The sequence below is a fragment of the Panthera pardus genome, unplaced genomic scaffold (genome assembly GCF_024362965.1).
Source record: "Panthera pardus isolate Hobbes unplaced genomic scaffold, ASM2436296v1 HiC_scaffold_21, whole genome shotgun sequence".
NCBI classification, from domain to species: domain Eukaryota; kingdom Metazoa; phylum Chordata; class Mammalia; order Carnivora; family Felidae; genus Panthera; species Panthera pardus.
Genome location: NW_026526777.1, coordinates 9,369,749 through 9,385,746, shown reverse-complemented (window position 1 = coordinate 9,385,746; position 15,998 = coordinate 9,369,749). Strand labels below are relative to the sequence as shown.

Below are 15,998 nucleotides of genomic sequence, written 5' to 3'. Positions count from 1 at the left end.
AACATATTGTTTAGAACACAAAGCGCACAATACCCTCCGTAGGTCACACAGACACTGCTTTCCCACGGATCCTTCTTTCCCAGTCAACGCATTCTCATACCAGGGCGCCTGGGTGGCTCAGTCTGTTAAGTGTCTGACTTGGGCTCAGGTCATGGGCATCTCAAGGTTTGCGAGTTCAAGCCCCACATCAGGCTTGCCGCCATCCCGCCTGTCAGCACAGAGCCCGTTCCGATCCTCTGTCCCCTCCTCTGTCTGCACTTCCCCTGTTGGTTCTTTCTCTCCCTCCCTTTCTCTCTCCCTCTCTCGCAAAATAAATAAATAAGCTTAAAAACTAAAATAAACTGAAAAAGCCATTTTCGTATGTATTTTCACATTTCACGCTCTCAACACCCAGGTGCCGCAGACACCTTCTTCCGCTTTCCAGAAAGGATCAGAGATCGTGGAGGTGAGTCCACTTACACTAGGGCACACCCAGAGTCTGAGCGGGAACGGACGCACGGTGTTCCGACCCCTCTACCGTGACTCCTGCCGGTGCCCCGTGCCGGCCGGGACAAGGACACGGCGTCTCCCCTCCCCGGGCTAGCTCTGGGACGCCGCGCGGGCCCTCCACCCTCGCCTCTGCACCCACCAGCTGTCCCGGAAACCCTCATGTTCTACGTCACAGGCGGCTCGTGCTTCTGCACACGACGGGCTTTCAGCACGCGCCCCAAAGCAAGGTCCAAACAGCACAGGTCCTACTGCCCCGCGTGTTCCGACATCGAGACGAAGTTCAGCTGACAGAGGCGACGTGGGCCCCGGTCAGGGCAGAGGCGGGCCATGGAAGATGCAGGAAGTGGGAAGGGTCTGCACGGGTATGTGACAGCACCTAGGCACGGTGGGGTCTGGGTCTGTTGAACCGTGTTCGCGGTGAGCTGTTCTGAAACAAGACCGCAAGGATGTACGTCTGCGGCTGTATATGAGAGCCTGATGTGGGGACATCTCGGCTGCAAAATACATGGAGATCTGGACAAGGACTAGAAATAGGCATTTGTGGAAGGAATTCAGGAAGCCTGACTCACGGCAACTAACCTTCACACGGTACGGTCTACTGCTTCCGGAAAGAAGTCCTAAGGAGAGCTAAGCTGGACCCTGCCAGTTACAATCTACGTCATTCCAGAGATAAAGAACGTGCTTTTCATGTGTCTTACAGATGTCCATCCAACCAAGGGAGAACAGTTCAAAACAGGCTCCACACATTCTGCACCGCTTCCTGGAAAAAATGGCAATCACCATCTTCCCCAGAGCGATACTCTACAGATTCTGTCCTCTTTTCAGTGTCCATGTGTTCAAGGTATTTAGCCAATTATTAGTAACACCAGTTAAAAAGAAAACCGCAGGCCCAAAACGGTGTCACTTGGGCCAGGCCAAGCCACCGAACCACACTGATGGCCTAACCTAACCACAGTTGCAGCCTTCTCCACAAATGGAGTCTCAACCTGGCAGTCGGGAATTTTCTGGTAAGTGCCTATGAGGGAATGTGTCTCATGGGCCCTCTCCACCCCCCAAAGGAAGCTGAAGTCACCCACCTAATAAGACCCCCCAGTCCTGCTCCTAAAAGAAGGTGACCTTGCCTGGAGCCATATTTTCTTTTGTCTTGCTAATAACTCCATTGCCTTCCCTCCTTCCTATGAAACCCTTCCATTGGGGGATGCCTGGGTGGCTCAGTCACGTAAGCATCTGACTTCGGCTCAGGTCATGATCTCACAGTTTGTGGGTTCGAGCCCCGCATCGGGCTCTGTGCTGACAGCTCAGAGCCTGGAGCCCGCTTCAGATTCTCTGTCCCCCTCTCTCTCTGCCCCTCCCCCACCTGTGCACACATACCCTCTCTCCCTCTCTCTCAAAAATAAACAAACATTAAAAAAAAAAAAAAACCTCCCATTTTGTACTACTCCTTGGAACTCCCCTCGACTTGCTAGAAGGGAGGCAGCTTGATTCATGAATCACGTAATAAAGCCACGGAGATCTTCAGATTCACTCGGTTAAATTCTTGTTCTTTAACACACCTTCAGAAGAGAACTTATCTAACTTTTCACACCCAGTTAAAATCTTAATTATGTTCTCCCTTTTTTGTTTAGGCTTGTGTGTTTTTGAGAGAGAGAGAGAGAGAGAGAGAGAGAGACAGTGCATGAGTAGGGGAGGGGCAGAAAGAGAGAGAGGGAGACCCAGAATCCGAAGCAGGCTCCAGGCTCTGAGCCGTTGGTACAGAACCTGACGCGGGGTTCGAACTCACAAACCGCAAGATCGTGACCTGAGCCAAAGTTGACACTTAACCGACCGAGCCACCCTGGTGCCCCTTTAATAATGTTCTCTTAAAGTAGGGTTTAGTACGCGTTGGGGATCTGCAGGAAAAACAGAAGCACAGAGGAAAGAGTTTGAGAACTGGAGTAAAGAAAATAAGGTATTATTTACAGACTAGGAAAGATGTGGTGTAGTAAAAGCTAAACGGAGAGCTGCTTCAGCGTGAAAGGCAGAACCAAAATCAACATAAACATAGGGAAAGACAGATTTCTTTTCTAATCTAAAGAGATTCAAAAAATACATTAAATTAAAAACAAAAAAAAGACCGAGGCTCCTGGCTGACTGAGTGCGACTCTTGATCTTGGAGTTATGGGTTCAAGGCCCACATTGGGTGTAGAGATTGCTTAAAAATAAAATCTTTAAGGGGCGCCTGGGTAGGCTCAGTCAGTTAAGCATCCGACTCTTGATCTCGGCTCAGGTCTGATCTCGCGGTTCTGTGGGTTCGAGCCCCACATCGGGCTCTGCACTGGTGGTGTGGAGCCTGCTTGGGATTCTGCCCCCCACCCCGCAAGTACACAACTGCCCCAGTCAGGTTAGCAATGGGGACTCAGGCTACCTGTCAGGTCTCGTATTCTTCCAGTGATCAGGTCCTGGAGAGAAACCAGAGAAACCAGAGCTTACCTTCCCCAGGGCAAGCTGCATGGAATCACCTGAATACAGTTAATGAATATCCTGACCAGACCGCAGCTGTTCCCCAGCCCTTAGCTGGTTCGGAGGCCGAGCCCAGTCTTTTTGTGTGCGAGGGCGCAGGTGCTCGAGTCTGCCATTGCCCTCCAAGGCAAAACGATTCCAGAACCCCCTGCCTCCCAGCTCTCCCTGGGGGCCAAAATGAAGGCGGAAGGGAAAGGGGCCTTCGCTGTCTCGCACTTTCCCAGAGACCACAGAACCCGGCTGGGCAGGCTCGTGGAGGTTCGGAACCCAAGATTCTGAGACTGTTGAGGAAGAAACTTTAAAAGATGAAACCTCTGGGGCGCCTGGGTGGCTCAGTCGGTTGAGCGTCCGACTTCGGCTCAGGTCATGATCTCACGGTCCGTGAGTTCGAGCCCCGCGTCGGGCTCTGTGCTGACAGCTCAGAGCCTGGAGCCTGTTTCAGATTCTGTGTCTCCCTCTCTCTCTGACCCTCCCCCGTTCATGCTCTGTCTCTCTCTGTCTCAAAAAATAAATAAACATTAAAAAAAAAAAATTAAAAAAATAAATAAATAAAAGATGAAACCTCTATGTTCAAGTCAACTAAATACCACCGCTCCCATAAACAGACATTCCCAACGCCCCGTTTACCCAGAGCCTTGGGCTCCTGTACTGATGAAGAAGAGCTCCCAGGAAGGTAACTCGCTCGTCCCCAGGTGTGAAATACTCCAGACGGAGACACAGGGCGTGGAGGGAAGGAGGAAAAGCTTCCATGACATCACTCGGACGTAAGCCTGGTAAACACCACGTAACTGTTCTGGGACGTGGAGAGATTTCAGGTTCCCCGCCCTTCCTAGCATTTCTGGGCCGCCCTCGTCACATCGCTTACCTGCTAATCCAGTCAATCTCTCTGAGTCATGGGTGCTTGTTAATCACGCTTACTTTATACAGAAGATGACCAAGCTGCAGACGCGGATGGCTCTGGTAGCTATTCAGCAAAACCCGGCAGAGGCTGGATGAATGTGTGGGGTTTAGACACCACGCCAAGAATAGAAAGGGAAGAAAAAGTACCTGGAACAAGGAAACTCTCCGTGGGGCGCCTGGGTGGCTCAGTCGCTTACGCGTCCGACTCTCGGTTTCAGCTTAGGTCATGATCTCACGGGTTCGTGAGTTCGAGCCCCACATCGGCCTCTGCCCGGAGAGTGCAGAGCCTGCTTGGGATTCCCTCTGTCTCTGTCTGCCCCTCCTTCCCTCTCTCTCTCTCTCAAAATAAACAAACTCGAAAGAAAGAAGGAAAGAAAGAAAGAAAGAAAGGAGTCAACAAAAAAACTCTGCTACTTATTCCAAGGGACACTTCCTGTCTAAACCTAGCTTTTCCAGTTTTCGCAAAGATTCCAGATTCCCTCACTACCACAGCCCTATATAAACTGGCCACGGAACACCCAACACAAAATTTTAGAGCCAAAGACGGGAAAGGGAACTATTTTTACGCCCGAAGTTAATCTCATTTTCCTCTTATCACTTTGTTTAAAACTATATACAATCGGGGTGCCTGGGTGGCTCAGTCGGTGAAGCATCTGACTTCGGCTCAGGTCACGATCTCGCGGTCCGTGAGTTCGAGCCCCGCGTCAGGCTCTGGGCTGACAGCTCAGAGCCTGGAGCCTGCTTCCAATTCTGTGTCTCCCTCTCTCTCTGCCCCTCCCCCGTTCATGCTCTGTCTCCAAAATAAATAAACGTTTAAAAAAAATAAAAAAATAAATAAAACTATATACAATTAGTCCCCAGGCATTGGCTTTCTCCTCTCACTTCTGCACCACCCACCCCACCACTCTGCCCAGGCCCCTTTTCCTCAAAATCTCCGTGGCCAGAAAGTCCCAGACCACGTTCACTCCAGCACTAACTACCACGTGAGTGCCAGCAGTGTGGCTCCAGAGAGAAACTCTGCTTGGTTCCGGGTGCCCCCCACTTCTTCCCGGAGCCAAAACCCACCGTTTTGCCAGGCACTGCATAGACACAAGGCTTTGCCTCTCCTTGGGACTCTCAGGGCAGGCCACCCGACCTCCTCCACTGGGTTCATGGGTAAAACACACACAAGAGCCAAACCTTAATTCTCTTTTTCCTTCTCCTCTGCCCCTCCCCCACTCTGGCAAACCACACCAAGTAAAAGTAAATCAATATTGACATTCCAACGGTGAGAATCTGCCCAGCCCTTCTGCTGAGGGCACTTTTAAGATTCTGTCCTTCCCTATTATTCTGACTTACTTGTCATAACTGCATTCACCTGCCTTTTCCCACACTGGGCTTATTTTGTTCCATATCGGCCGAGACAGTCCCATCGCTGCGCCTTCCTATGACCCACCGTGTAGCTAAGGCTTCCTAGCCTCAGCTGACATCAGCCTAAGGGTAAGGACGTGAGGGGCACCTGGTATCAAGACCTAAGGCTCATGAGTTTCTTTTTTGCATTTTTTAAATTTTAGACAGAGAGAAAGAGGGCACATGAGTGGGGGGAGGGGGTTGGGGGGGGAGAAAATCTCAAGCAGGCTTTACACTCAGTGCGGAGTCTGATGTGGGGCTTGATCCTACCACCCTGGGATCATGACCTGAGTGGAAATCCAGACTCAGGCACTCAACAGACTGAGCCACCAGGTGCCCCAAGGACCACCCATTTCTACTCCAAACTCCCCGTCTATTTAAACCACAACGTTTCTTCTAGAAGTTTAACTCCTACCAATTCTTTTTTCTTAAAAATTAAAAAGATATATTTTTTAATGTTTATTTATTTATTTATTTATTTTAATGTTTATTTATTTTTGAGAGAGAGAGAGAGAGAGAGATCAGGGGAGGGGCAGAGAGAGAGGGAGACACAGAACCCGAAGCAGGCTCCAGGCTGAGCTGTCAGCACAGAGCCCAACTCGGGGCTTGAACCCACAAACCACAAGATCATGACCTGAGCTGAAGTCAACACCCAACCAACTGAGCCACCCGGGTTCTGCTAACTCCTACCAATTCTTTATAAGATTCTAGAATGGTTATCCAAATGAATGAGGTGAAACCAAACATCAAAGGAGAAAAATGGGCAGGTCACAAAATAAGCCTAAAAAGATAGCAGCCACATGGCAAACTTTAACTTCACTCATAAGTAAAGGCAAATCAACAATTCCCCATTCTATTTTTCTTCCATTCAGAACTGCAGTTCAAATGTTTGATAAGGCCCAGCAATCCCACACTCGATTCCATGACTCAGCTGTGAACGACATTTATATGATAATAATGTAAAACACTAAATGTCACTCTAACTGAACTTGATACAATTATAATAGAAGAAGAGACATGTGGGGAAGGGGAAAGTGCCAGTTAAAACCTAATGATCTACAATAGGAAGTCAATAAGGAATGCCGATATTGAGAGGGGGAAATCAGAATAATACCGTATAAATGTGATTTTTTGAAATATGGAGACAAATAAAAGTAGAAAAGAACAAAAGAGCTTAAAGTGGCTGTCTCTGGGGCACCTGCGTGGCTCAGCGGGTTAAGCATCTGACTCTTGGTTTCAGCTCAGATCATAATCGCACAGTTTTGTGAGTTCAAGCCCCACATCGGGCTCTGCACTGACAGTGTAGAGCCTGCTTGAGATTTCTCTCTCCTTGTCTCTCTCGGCCCCTCCCCGGCTCTCCCTCTCTCTCAATCAATCAATCAATCAAACACTTAAAAATTAGAAAAAAAGAAACAAAGTGGCTGTGTCTGAAAAAAATGGGCTGGGATGAAGGAGGGGGCCTGCAGGTTCTGGCTACAGACCTCACAGCAGGTGTAATAGTCCTAACTGTCCTCATCACCTTCATCTTCATAAGAACTAACACTTATCGGCTGTTTCCCATTTACCGGACAGCATTTCAGTTGCCTTCTCTGTACTACTTCACGTAATCCTTACAACCTCTGAGAGGCAGGCACTATTTTGTACCCATCTTACAGATGAGGAAAATGAGGCACGGAGCAAGTGACCTGCCCAAGGGTAGAGCTGAGGCAATATTCTCTTTTTATACTATATACTTTGGTAAACTTCTACCAAAGTAATAATATGCAGGTTAGGTTTTTAATCGCGTACTTGCACGTAAGCAGCAGCATTTGGCAATAAGAATGGCCAGGGGCGCCAGGGTAGCTCAGTTAAGAATCCGACTTCAGCTCAGGTCATGATCTCACCTTGAGTTCGAGCCCTGCCTCGGGCTCCTGCTGACAGTGTGAAGCCTGCCTGGGATTCTCTCTCTCCCTGTCTCTGCCCCACCCCTACCCCCCAAACAAATACATAAGCAACGACAAACAAAAGGAAATAAGTACGGCCAATTACCCATGAGGGTGAGAACAATTTCCAGTGTACATGACAGAAGGCTCAGATGGAGCCAAAAGCAAGCATAATGGTGTTGCTGCACCAGAAGGTGACTATTTAAATTGAATAGGTGCCCCCTGTAACAGGCTGAGCCCGTAGGTCCACTATTAGCAAGATTCCCTGTGCCTTCATGAAGAAAAGTCCAAACTGCCCTCTCTGGGACAGGACAAAAAGATATCTAATCTCTCAGTCAAACCAGCTTCCAGGACTCTTGCAGCCTGAGACTGAGAGTGTGTTAATATTTATATCAAAGAAGGCTCTCTGCTCTTTGATGTCTCACGCTCACTTCCAGGATGGAATGCTGTCCCAGCAAAATGTGCACTCTTGACAAAATTCTGCACACATTTTCAAGAGATTGATGGCCCTTCTGAAGCCCATCCGTGGACCCCAGGCTTATCTAAGGAGCCCTGCCCTGCAGGAAAACCCTGCGCCCCCACTGGAGGGGAAGAGAAGGAAAGACAAGACTTCACCACCTTCCAAATATTACTATAAAATATCACCCCAAAATTTAATCAGTCTTTTTTCTCATCAGCCCAATTACGGGAACCAGGAAAAGACCAGTCCGTAACCAGGGTGCTTAAACTCCAAATAAGGCATGTGCTTGGAATTCAGTGACACGAACTTTCTTTACGGGGATGATGTCGAGCAGTAAAAAGCGACTGCGGAGAAATGGCAGCAGCCGTCTGCAAGAGCATCCCTGTCCTGAGGATCCTGCTGATGTGGCTGCCAGACTTCCCAGAGCTCAAGGACACTGACATTTAGCTCATATAAACCAGGACTTCAGATCCTGTTCATTGTTGCAAAGTTAAGATAATGTCACACCCTGGGGTGATGGGTGGCTCAGTCGGTTGAGTGTCGGATGCTTGATTTCAGCTCTGGTCAGGATCCTGGCCGTGTGGGATCAAGCCCCATGTTGGGCTCCACAATGAGCTTGGCGCTGAGCATGAAGCCTGCTTAAGATTCTCTCTCTCCTTCTGCCCCTCCCCTGCTAAGACAAAAAATAGGTAAGGTCCTACCTCAAGGGACATGGCCCCCAGGGAGTCGTGGAGAAAAGAAAAATATGTTTCCCAAAGGAGCAACATTTATGTAAGAGGCACTACCTCTATGTATCAGTGCATGTCTGTAACTGAAAAGAAAGAGCTTTTGGTTGGGGAAAACAAGCAGGTTGTAGCAAGGATCAGTGACGCAAGTTTATGCACACGCTCAGTAGAGCAGGGCGGGCTCCAGCGACGTGGCTGGAGTCTAAATTCCAGCCCCACGGCTTAGTACTGTCGGCATCTGGGACAGTTCCTTCGCTTCTCTAGGCTGCGATTTCCTCATCTGGACACTGGGGATGATCCTAGTAATTTACACGTTGGGGCTCTTGAGAAATTAAAGGAGCTTAGCATGGCACCTAGCACGGTAGCTCAGGAAATGAGCTACTGGTAGTAGACAGATTTTGAAAGGAAATGGATAATAGACACACATATAGGGGCGCCTGGGTGGCTCAGTCGGTTAAGCATCCGATTTCTGCTCAGGTTATGATCTCATGGTTCATGGGTTGAAGCCCCACGTCGGGCTCTGTGCTGACAGCTCTCAGCCTGGAGCCTGCTTCGGATTCTGTGTCTCCCTCTCTCTCTGCCCCTCCCCTGCTCATACTCTGTCTCACTCTCTCAAAAATAAACATTAAAACACACACACATACATATAATGATGGCATTAAATGATAACAAGAAAATAAAATAAGGCAGTGGAATGCAGAGGGGCTCCACCAGTATTATGTCAATGTTTTGCAAGAGCAGGTATCCGTCTGGATTAAGGGGGAAACCATGGTAAAGCATGATAAAAGTTATTTTTAATACATTAAAAATCTGTGCCACCCCTGAAAACACCTCAATTCAAACATTTGCCAAGAGCTCAATAGCAATGCGGTTGTTGATATAAAAGCAGGGTCCATTTAAAGCTGGCTTTTCCACACTTAATTTACAAGAACCGTCCACACGACCTAACAGTTTTTAATCTCACAAGGTCAAAGCTTTCTGCACTAGTCCTGTGTTCCAAAGCAACAGTGACCGTCTACCATCCCTACGGCCATGCCTACCCCCTTCACCATCCACACACCTACACACTCCCCGGGCCCAACTCACAGGGCAGGAAGGACAGAGGGCAAACCGTTCCCAATGTAAACAAGTGTGCCTCCTGCACGAACACTTCTCACCAACACTAGCCTAACGTTCAGCTCTGTGCAGAGCAACCACCATGAAGATGGGGAGCATTATCAGCCCGGAACTATACATGTGAGCTTAACTTTTCAGATCTCAAATTCAGATGAAAAAACCAAAGAAGCCAGATGACAGGGCGCCCGGGTGGCTCAGTCGGTTAAGCATCTGACTTCAGCTCAGGTCATCATCTCGCGGTTTGTGGGTTCGAGCCCCACGTCGGGCTCTGTGCTCACGGCTCAGAGCCTGGAGGCTGCTTCAGGTTCTGTGTCTCCCTCTCTCTCTGCCCCTTCCCTGCTCACGCTGTGCCTCAGTCTCTCAAAAATAAATAAATGTTAATAAATAAATAAGCCAGATGAACCCCATATGTAACCCAATCCCACACTCGTGGCAAGAAAAATACCTCCTTTACACTCCCTCCAGTATCTTTGAGCACCTATGATTTTCTTCTTTTTTTTTAAAGTATTTTTATTTTGAGAGGGAAAGAGCATGAGTGGGAGAAGGGCGGGGGGGGGGGGGTGGAGAGAGAGAGAGAGAGAGAGAGAGAGAGAGAGAGAGAGAGAATCCCAAGCAGGCTCTGCACTGTGGGCACAGAGCCTGATTTGGGGCTTGAGCTCACGAACCATGAGATCATGACCTGAGCGGAAGTCAAGAGCTAGACGCTCAACCGGCTGAGCCACCCCGGTGCCCCGGCACCTGTGATATTCTAAGCACCCTGGGTACAGAGAGAAGTCGCTGCTTTTAAACCCACAATCTACTGGAAAGACAGGCAGTGCACAGCAACACGGGGTGCTGGAGGGAGGAAAACATAGGACAGAAGCCTCAGTTCAGACTGCAGGGGACTGACAGACACTTCCTCGGGCTTTGAAGTGACCAGACAAAAGAGGAGGTGACAACATGGGGAGCAGAAGCAGCAACACGTCCAGAGGAATGGAAGTGAGCGCTCTGAGATCCGGGAACAGGAAGGAGCGGACAATGAGTTTGGGAAGGGACAGGATGGCATATGGAGGGCGGCAGGAAGGAAGGCTGGAGAGACTACGCTGGCCGGCTCCGGGGGGAGGCAGTGCCGACGACAAGCCTGAAGGTGAAAGGAGAACCACCAAAGAATGTTAGGGGAGCGACAGACTTGATCACAGCCGCATTTTTTCCCCCCAAAAGATTGCTCCAACAGCAATGTGGAGAATGTTTTGGAAAAGGTCCAGATTGGCAGCTGGGAAACCGGCCACTGGAGAGTGATCCAGGCAAGAAATGATGGATGCAGGGAGGAGAAGGTAATTTCAGGACAAAGTAGAACTGATCGGACCCTCCGGGGGGCCCGGCTGGATGAATGAGGACACAGGAGCGCTACCTGGACCGTGGCAGAGCTGACGCGGGGTTTCTGTCCCGTGCCTTCGTGTGCACAGAAAACACAGAAGTGCAGGTCTGTGGATGGCACCAGGTGAGGTCGCCTCTTACCGCTGAATGAATGGGGAAGGAGCCCAGGAAAGGACTCGGGACAGGAAATAAGCTGGGAGTCACTGCCAAACAGAGGATACAGAGACAGAGAGGGCAAGGACCACGGGTCCAAGCAGGAGGTCCTGAGGCAGGACGCATTCACGGGTAGAAAGGAACCCAGGCAGTTGGCTGAGAAAGAATAGCGAGAGAGGTGGCAAGCCAGCCAAGGGCAGTGAAACGAGGTTCCCTGGAAGACATGGTCCTTGTCAAATGTTACAGAAAAGCAAGATAAAGGATCAGTAGCTTTAAGAGGACTTGGGGACTACGGGTGACTTTGGCAAGAGCTTAACCCTAGCCCGTTAACACGTTCCAACTCCTTTTGACCTCTGACAGCATTTACCGACCCCCCCCCCCCCACTTACATGCCACTTGTCACGCCTTCAATATTCACCATGAGGTCCTTTCTATGCACAAGGCTAAGGATACAAAGGTGGACGGCCTGCGTTCCAGGGTCCTGGAATCCAGAAATCGCAGATCCGCCAGCCGACCACGATAGAGGAGCGTGAATGCTACGGGAAAGTAAAGGATGGGAATGCAAACTGGTGCAGCCGCTCTGGAAAACAGTGTGGAGGTTCCTCAAAAAATTAAAAAGAGATCTACCTTATATCCAGCAATAGCACTGCTAGGAATTTACCCAAGGGATGCAGGAGTGCTGGTGCAGAGGGGCACTTGTAGCCCAATGTTTATAGCAGCACTTTCAACAATAGCCAAATTATGGAAGGAGCCTAAATGTCCATCAACTGATGAATGGAAAAGATATTGTGGTTTATATACACAATGGAATACTACGTGGCAATGAGAAAGAATGAAATATGGCCCTTTGTAGCAACATGGATGGAACTGGAGAGTGTGATGCTAAGTGAAATAAGCCATACAGAGAAAGACAGATACCATATGGTTTCACTCTTATGTGGATCCTAAGAAACCTAACAGGACCGTGGGGGAGGGGAAGGAAAAAAATAAATAAAGAGAGAGGGAGAGAGCCAAACCATAAGAGACTCTTAAAAACTGAGAACAAAATGGGGTGCCTGGGTGGCTCAGTCAGTTAAGCGGCCGACTTCAGCTCAGGTCATGATCTTGTGGTCCGTGAGTTCGAGCCCTGTGAGTTCGAGCCCCGCGCCGAGCTCTGTGCTGACAGGTCAGAGCCTGGAGCCTGTTTCAGATTCTGTGTCTCCCTCTCTCTGACCCTCCCCCGTTCATGCTCTGTCTCTCGGTCTCAAAAATAAATAAACGTTAAAAAAAAATTTTTTTTTTAAAAACTGAGAACAAACTGAGGGTTGATGGGGGGTGGGAGGGAGAGGAGGGTGGGTGATGGGCATCGAGGAGGGCACCTGTTGGGATGAGCACTGGGTGTTGTATGGAAACCAATTTGACAATAAATTTCATATTAAAAAAAAAAGGAAAGAAAAGGAAATTTCGTTTGGTCTGGCAGGCATTTATTAACGGACTATGCGAGGCACTGGGCTAGCAGACATGAGTCAGACCTAGACGCGTCAGCTCCGTGAGGTCAAGGGCTTTTGCTAACGCACTCCTACGTTCCCAGCACCTGCCGGAGTGCCTGGCACTTTGTAAGGAACCAGCGAGCATGTGCTGGATGAAGGAAATGAACGGAAAACGTGACCTGCTCTCTCGGGGCTAGACAAGGGTACACGCTTTGGGGGACAGTTGTGATCTGGATATGAGGAGCGGTAGGACTTTGCTAGACACACGAGGGCTGAAATGCTTTTGACGACATATCTTCTACGCAAGACCAAGTTCCCAGAGCCACACGAGTCTTGGCAACCCGCCAGCTATACAACATGCCTTGTCTCTACTAAAGTCATCAAATCGCTGACGGAAGAGGTAGGGAGGCTGACCATGCGCTGGTCACACGCTGCCCCTTGATTCGGTGGGGATCTCCACGGGTGGGTCCACTGAGCCATACAAAACGTGTACACTTTCCCACAGGTTCTTCTTTTTTTGTTGTTGTTACTTTTTCTTAATGTTTACTTTTGAAAGGGAGGCGGAGCGTGAGCAGGGGAGGGGCAGAGAGAGAGGGAGACACAGAGTCCGAAGCAGGCTCCAGGCTCCGAGCTGTCAGCACAGAGCCTGACGCGGGGCTCGAACTCACGAACCGTGAGCTCATGACCTGAGCTGAAGTCGGATGCTTAACCGACTGAGCCACCCAGAGGCCCCCCACGGGTTCTATTTTTAAATAGAAGGGTTTTTTTTTCTTAAGTTTATTAATTTATTTTGAGAGAGAGAGAGAGAGAGCATGAGTGGGTGAGGGGCAGAGAGAGAGAGAGAATCCCAAGCAGGCTCCACACTGTCATTCCAGAACCCGACGCGGGGCTCAAACTCACAAACCGTGAGATCATGACCTGAGCGGAAACCAAGAGTCGGTCGCTTAACCGAAGGGGCCACCCAGGCGTCCCAATTAGAAAGGTTTCTTTTTTTTTTTTTAATTTTTTTTAAACGTTTATTTATTTTTGAGACAGAGAGAGACACAGCATGAATGGGGGAGGGGCAGAGACAGAGGGAGACACAGAATCGGAAGCAGGCTCCAGGCTCTGAGCCATCAGCCCAGAGCCCGACGCGGGGCTCAAACTCGCAGACCGTGAGATCGTGACCTGAGCTGAAGTCGGATGCTTAACCGACTGAGCCACCCAGGCGCCCCTAGAAGGGTTTTTCTTTCTTTTTTTTTTTTTTTCAACGTTTTTTATTTATTTTTGGGACAGAGAGAGACAGAGCATGAACGGGGGAGGGGCAGAGAGAGAGGGAGACACAGAATCGGAAACAGGCTCCAGGCTCCGAGCCATCAGCCCAGAGCCCGACGCGGGGCTCGAACTCACAGACCGCGAGATCGTGACCTGGCTGAAGTCGGACGCTTAACCGACTGCGCCACCCAGGCGCCCCTAGAAGGGTTTTTAAAAGGAATGTCAGTAAGCTGCTTTTTCTTCCCCTGTAACCACCCATTGTGAGACAAGTCCACCCAAATCTTTTCAAGAAGAGGTCCAACTTGACAACGGCAGGAAAGGACCACTGAGGCCTGCGGCAACGAGAGAACAGGATGACTGAAAGGTGGCCTGAGGGAGGGAGTGGCCAGCATCTGACCCGTTGGGGGGCCCTGATCCTCAGGGAAGGAAATCACGTCACATCAGTAAATGGAAATCAAACTGGCCCCATCGCCATCCGTGCCACCACACCTGGACACATCGGGCTCACACGTCCAGGAAGCTGGGCTGGTTGAAGTGGGCAGACAGCAGCACAGGGCACGAGCCATGGGTTCCGGCCGCTGCAGAAACGCCGCCACGGATAACCCCCCCTGCGTGCATTTTCTCCTCACATCCTACCAGCAATCCTCCAAAGCAGACATTACCTGCTCTTCCCAGATGTACAAACGGGTTCAGAAGACACAGATGAGGAGTAGTCGAGCTGGGATGTTAACACGAGCATGGCTGTGTCTGTTGCACCCCACGAAGCTGTCTGGCCTTGCAGCGGGAAAGCATTTTCCAGAAGAAACCAGGGAGCTGCGCTCCAATCCTTGCTTGAAGAAGAGACTTCATAAAGCCTCGAGTCTATCAACCATAAAGACTTTAATCCCCACTAAGACCTGTAAAAGGAGCCTCAGGGCAGGCCTGGGATTTTAGGTCTTCTTAGAGGACACGTCCAGAAATATCCAGAAATGCAAGCTTTTCCACCTCAAGCATGACCTCTCCTGATCATAGCTTCTAGAGACCAAAGGGCCAATCCCGCGTGCACTCAGCTCTGTGTCCTTCAAAGTCAGCCAAGGAGAGCACCCCCTGCTTGCCTTTTCTTCCAGAAGAGTATTCACTGCCTCTCTTGCTTAAAGAGAGTATTCACTGAGAGTATTCAAGAGTATTCACTGCCTCTCAGTGTTCGATACTATGTGTCAAATACTATTCTGTTCATTCTGTTTTCAAATATTTACCCTCTCTACCAAGGAAGCGGAGAAAAATAAAGCCACTGACTAGTCAAAATAGTATGTTTTGCCTCAGCAGAAAAATCAACAGGTCCTCAGGAGATATGCCTCACCCTAAACAGCAGGGCCCTTGGCCAATCTCCTCACCAAATTCAACTCACGGAGAAAGTTTCTCAGACGACCAATATGCCACACAACAGAAACACGCCCTAGGGACACCTGGGTGGCTCAGTCAGTTAAGCCTCCAACTTCGGCTCAGGTCATCACCAAGGCTCATGAGTTCGGGCTCCACGTTGGGCTGTGTGCTGACAGCTCGGAGCCTGGAGCCTGCTTCGGATTCTGTGGTTCCCTCTCTCTCTGCCCCTCCCCTGTTTGCGCTCTCGCTCTCTCTCTCTCTCTCTCTCTCTCTCAAAAATAAACCTTAAAAGAAAAAAAAGAAAGAAACACCTCAGAAACCCCCACAAAGACAAAGGACAGTCATTCCATAGCTGCTTCAATAAATGTCCACTGATTCCTAGGCACCTGTCGTCAGAGATGCCAACCCACAAGCCACACAAACGAGGCAGGGCCACCCCTGGCCCTCTGGATATATGCCCTGGGTTCTGAGTGCTATTCCTGCTCAGAACTACTTATTACCAATCCTATCATGAATTTGCCTCAGCAGTAAAGACCATAACTAGCCCAGGCTACAGGGTTTGTGGTTCTTTTATCAAAAAAGGAAAACGTTTTAAATACAGGCATCTCATGGGGCACCTGGGTGGCTCAGCATCTGACTTTAGCTCAGGTCACGATCTCACAGCTCTTAAGTTCGAGCCCCACGTCGGGCTCCCTGCTGTCAGCACAGAGCTCGCTTTGGATCCTTGTCCCACCCTCTCTCTCTCTCTCTCTCTCTCTCTCTCTCTGCCCCTCCCCCACTGGTTCTGTCGTTCTCTCTCTCAAAGAAATAAGTAAACTTAAAACATTAAAAAAGTATCTATAAGCATCTCAGATCTTAACACTGCTATTGTACAGCAGAAACTAAAGTTTATAATACATATAAT

General features: G+C 49.5%; 1 protein-coding gene across 1 annotated transcript in view; it reads right to left on the bottom strand.

Annotated features, from left to right (window-relative positions):
- Positions 1–15,998, bottom strand: part of UCK2 (uridine-cytidine kinase 2) — a 78,298-nt gene that overhangs the window by 49,417 nt on the left and 12,883 nt on the right. The window lies entirely within an intron of this gene.